Raw genomic sequence first — 5,530 nt, 5'->3', positions numbered from 1 at the left:
AATAACATACATTTGTTAACTTGTTTGTAATAATCAATGTAGTTGGGTAACATATTCTGATACATTGCATCATGATTTTCATGTCATAGATGGGAATGGCATGTAAAATATGTTTTTGAGACATTCAATCATGTGTTGTCTCATGTGTGACTGATCGAATATATTGTTAGCAGGATCATTTCCATAAAGAATAGATACTGCGTATGCTACTGCAAAGCAGGCACATTCCTTATCACCTTTTGCTTCACCAACCACGGTACTTTTACCATAGCAGATCCATAGAGGGCAATGAGCTGCTTCTTTAACTCTGAGTGAATGATCTCTGTGTAGAAGGAGTCATAAAGAAAAGCAATGCCATCCATAAAATGACTAGTAACCCAATGGTCCCCAAAGTTGTGGAAAAATAATGAATCATTTGTAGCCAGCTGAATGAGACTTAGTTTCTGAGTATACAAACACGACTGAATCATTGGCATGTCTGGGAATTGTTTTGACAGTAGTTTAGCAGTAGCTATGACATGCTTGTCTGAAAGGTGATGGGTTCCTTCTAGCTGTAAACAATCATTTTCCTGAAGATTTAATTCTTTTATCCAGTAGTTTACAGGACTAGCTGGTATCTCGTCAATGATGATGAGCAAAAGCATACCTGTATATGGGTATAACATAAAATTGATGGCACACAGTAATAAAAATGATATACATGTACCTACAAACGTCTTGAAATTTTGATAACTGCAGTTTTTTCTCATCATATGACTTACACAATGTATCTTTACCCCAAAATAAAGCATGCTAGAGGTTATCTTCACAAAAAAAGACCTGTACCAAAATTATGTTGCATCACATAAATTTCATAGCATTCAATACCCTTTGCCTTTCTGCCATGTCTTCCAGCCCTTCCAAACTGTTGCACTAATTCGTCAAATGTGCTGTATGTGAGCAACCAAGTTTAGAACCAAGTCTATATTAGGAACATCTATACCCATTCCAGGTGCAGAAGTGCACAGCATTAGCTATAAATATACATAAATTTGTTATCATACACAGAATTAATGCTTGATACACTTGCTTGTGTGTCTGAGTCATCAAAACACTGATCCTCAATTATCTACAATTTGTCATGGCTAGATAAATTTTTGCCATGATAGCTACTACTATTTATTCCTTTTCCTTTTAAAGCAATTGCCAAAGCTGCAACATCTTTAACAAAGTTAATATATACACAATGGAGCGATTGTTACCAACTACTTCAGCAAGATAGTCAGCAATAGATGTGTAGTAGTCTGTAGTACCGGTTGAAATGACATAGCATAATATAAAATGCCAATTTCTTTAACTCTTCATCATTGAGTGAAATATTTCTCTTGTTTACCATTGAAGTTTTGAGTATTGGTTCTATCATTGTGGACAATCTTTTCCTTAACTTTTGAAGTGGCAGTTGCTGTTAATGCCATTAATGATATACCAGGAAAATGAGACTTTAGATGCAAAAGCAGTCTATATTCAGTTCTAATAAAACAATAAGTTAAAATTAGAAACTTCAACTTTTTGTAGCCATATAATTATTGTATGGATGATTTTTGGACAGAAAGTTTTTGGCAGCTTTTTTGCAAGAAGCACTTTCAAGATCTTACAGAGGCATTTTTGTGCCCATATAGTATATGGTAATTACTAGTGTGTATATTTAAGTGTGTGTGAGTGTGTAGTAATGCTTGTTATATCATGGCCTCTAATTGAAATTTTGCTAATCCTTATTTGGTGATATGGGCCTACGCAAAATTATTTCCACATGAAATAAACCAGCTATAGGGTAATAGCTAATGAGTTGACTGTGTAGCATACCTGAATGATTTGCAACAATTTATGGGATGAGCTTCATCCACTGCAATGAGACATATTTCTTTGTTTCTGGCCATTGATAGAAAAATTTGTCATGGTTGCTGTTGCTTGTCATAGAAAGATTCTAAACAAGAGTATATTTTTACAGGTTATTTAATATGTTGTGCTTTTGAGCAGAACCGAGGAACGTAGCAGAAACACCATGCTACATACTTGATCACACATGAGACATATTGTCGATGAAATAACAATGGCCAACTTTCCAGTAAGTAATGGTGGAATAACATAGCACATTAATTTTCCTGTGCCAGTTGGTTGAACTATAAGCTGTCTTTCCCTTTGATAGCGTTTTTAGTTGCATTCATCTGCCATTTATGAATACTTGAGAGCATTAAATGTTTTGCTACTAGGCTTTGAATAACTAAATGATTGTGATCAAAACTTGGGTTGAGTTCTAAACAAAAGTTTCATTTTAAAAATCACAAAATTCAATAATTATAAATACCTTCAAAGCAGCTATTTATGGCTTTATTGTTAAAAGGTTTTATATTGTGGCCACTTCTGTTAACATTTTTATGTCTCAATGATGAACACTTCACACAATTTGGCAGTTTACGGTCTTCACAATTGTCACTACAGTTGTCAAATTCTTCCTAGCATTTATTAAGGATGGTATCTTGAATAGAAAAAGATGGTAAAGTATCAACATTGTAGAATCATTCTCCTGTAGCAAAGACATATCTCCATGTTACTTTTCTACCCACAAAACTATCCCTTCCTTTGACTATTGTAATGTCACTTCACACCATTTCATTATCTGTTTAGCACTTTTTAAAGACATGAGTGCCTTTTGTTTTAGTACAAATAATATACAATGCATGACATATATTGAAGTCTTTAAATTAACAAAAAGTAAAATTTAAAATCAGTTACTTATTTTTCAATGATAGTGATACTATAATTATGGTAGTACACATGTAGACCATAAAAAACGGAGTTATTTAGGTTCTTCACAAATTGAATGATAAATAATCTCAGTAATTTCAAAAGCATCATCATTCCATTAAAATTATCTTAAACACACACATCTCCCTCTATCAAATCAAACTTATCTTTATAGATATGGCCTTGGCAAATGTATAATTATGTGAATATCATGTATTTTGTTTTAGAAATAAATTCCCCCAAATTAAATAGGGGTAAAATAGTGCAGCTGTCACTAATTCTTACCTGTAATATTGTAGGGACAAAAAAGTGCAGCAAGCACTGATTCTTCCCTAAAGTACTATAAGGACAAATTAGTGCCTGCTACACTATTTTGCCCCCATATACATGTACTTTAATTGTGACAAAAAATTGCACAACGCACTAATTCTATATTGTAGGACAAAATAGTGCAGAATGCACTGATTCTTCCCTATAGTATTGTAGGGACAAAATAGTGCAGCAGGCAGCCAGGCACTAATTCTTCCTTATAGTATTTTGGGGACAAAATAGTGCTTGGCACTAATTTCCGCCTATATAGATAGGTCAAATTGTATAATGTGTATAATGTGCCTAGTCACACCATTATGTAGGAAAGAAATAGCACTATTTTTTACCCTCTATAATCATGGATTTCTTTTATTTAATGATATCTTATATAAGCACCCTGTTTGTTATGCAAAGGTCTCTAGTGCAATCTGTAATGGTTTATTTTTAGCCAAGAGTGTTGCAGTTGTTGAGAAACTTATCTTTGCTATTTTATTATTTCTTTCCTTTGTTAGAGAAGAGAAAAGAAATTAAAAGATTGTGATTCCTGTGTCACTGTTTCTAGAGTCGATGTACCATTGCCTGTTGTGCATGTAAGTTCTTCTTCAATAATTTTTAGTGAGTACCTATTTAAAATACATTTAAAGTACATTAATTAAGAAGAAATTGCATGCATTTTGACTCAAAACTAGTTACTTCAGTTGTGCCTATTTGGGCAATCTCCTGCCTAATAGATAATGTTTTAAGGAGTGTCTCACTTTTGATACCACCATGATTAAGTTTACTTTTGATACCACCATGATTAAGTTTACTTTTGATACCACCATGATTTTACCGCCATCATTTCAAAAACAGTGTTCAAATGCACTATTTCCTTCCTACATAATGGTCCTACTTTACTTTTAGAGATTTCCTACTTTTAGAGATTTTGAGTATTGTTAATAAAATTTTTCTTGAAGTGTGCAAAAAAACTTCAAAAGTGATTGATCCAGTGTAATTAAGAATCATCCAGTGTAAAAAAGAAGTACAATGTATTTGTACAAGGAGTGGACAGGGTTTTGTCCTTCTAATGGCTGGCTATTTATTTTTGTAGATTAATTTTGGAATGAATATTAGGATGTAAAAATGGCTACTTAGTGATAATCACCATAGTTTTAAAGAACTACTGTAATGTGATCTTTTCAGACCTGGGGTCAATTACAATTGTAATTATAATTTAATGGTCAATTACAATTACAGTTGTGTAATTGTAATTGAGCTTCAGCTTACGTAATTGAAGTTTCAGTTACATTTCATTTACAGAATGTACAGATACACAAAAAAATGTTTTTAATGTACACTAGTGTCTATTGGTTTATTTGATAACTGCAAATCACTACCTGATGTAAATTCTAAGCCACAGTGTAAGCATTGCAATGTATCTTTTTGACATCAAGTTGTAATTGTAATTGAAAATGTAATTGAAATTACACTGTCATGGTGTAACTGTAATTGTAATTGAGCCTCTTCTTGCAAAAGGAGCGTAATTGAATGCGTAAATATAATTGAGCTTTTGTCATTGACCCCTAGTCTGGATCTTTATATCAGTAATTTCAATGATTTTGCCAAAAATATCTGTCACTTTAGCTAACCTCAGGCACTATTCGTTTAATTTCTAATTGCACATTTTGAATGAATTATATTCTAGTATGCAGTAGCTGTACTCTGGCAGTTTTGGTATACTTTCTTATGCATCCATGTACCATGGGAACAATAGATTATTCATGCATGTCATTTTAAAACCTCAGTTAAAGTTAGTTTTGTAATTCATATTGTATTTTAAATTTTGAGCATTGCATCAAAATTAAGGAACTATACCTTATGTGGTTGCCTTTTTGCCATCTAGTGAGGGAAGAAAGTTACAAAGAAAATACTGTAGTTTTTGGTAAATTTAATCTGCCAGTAGATTTTAAAAAATTCACCTGATGAACTGGTGATGTCTTTTCGTTCAGAAACAGCTTTTTGTTGATACCAGAGACTTGATGGCTATTAAAATAATGTATTTGCAATTCTGTCTCATATTTGATTACATAACCACTGTTCTTTAAGTGTTAGAAACGTTAAACATTCCCATTAACAAAGAACTGAAACATAAGGTTAAATGTATTGAGTCAACTTAATTGTTTTATTTTTTGTAAATAGTTATGACATTTTTTACAAAAATGTATTCGTCTTTACATTTCTTCTTATCATTTCTGTCTACATACATACATGTATTCTGTGCAGTTTTAAATTTAATCCTAATGCAGTGTTAAATGGCAATGATCCTGCATGTGAGAGAGCCCCTAATAGGCTTTCATTTATATACAGTACAGGGCGTAAAAAGATAAGTAGCTACTCTACTGTTGCGTAGGTACAGTTTAGAGAGAAAAAAAGCTAAGTAGCGCAGAGTAGTTCCTAC

At 32.6% G+C, this 5,530-nt stretch overlaps 1 long non-coding RNA gene across 1 annotated transcript in view; it reads left to right on the top strand.

Annotated features, from left to right (window-relative positions):
* Window positions 1-5,504, top strand: part of LOC109589354 (uncharacterized) — a 6,794-nt gene extending 1,290 nt beyond the window's left edge. Inside the window, exon 3 of the long non-coding RNA XR_002188659.1 lies at window positions 3,606-5,504. This is a non-coding gene — a long non-coding RNA (uncharacterized LOC109589354). The remainder of the gene's footprint in view (window positions 1-3,605) is intronic.
* The last annotated feature ends 26 nt before the right edge of the window (window positions 5,505-5,530 follow it).

Source organism: Amphimedon queenslandica, unplaced genomic scaffold, assembly GCF_000090795.2.
Source record: "Amphimedon queenslandica unplaced genomic scaffold, v1.1 AMPQUscaffold_11407, whole genome shotgun sequence".
In the NCBI taxonomy this organism is placed as follows: Eukaryota; Metazoa; Porifera; class Demospongiae; order Haplosclerida; family Niphatidae; genus Amphimedon; species Amphimedon queenslandica.
Note: the sequence above shows the minus strand (reverse complement) of the source record. Positions and strands in the feature narration are given on the sequence as shown.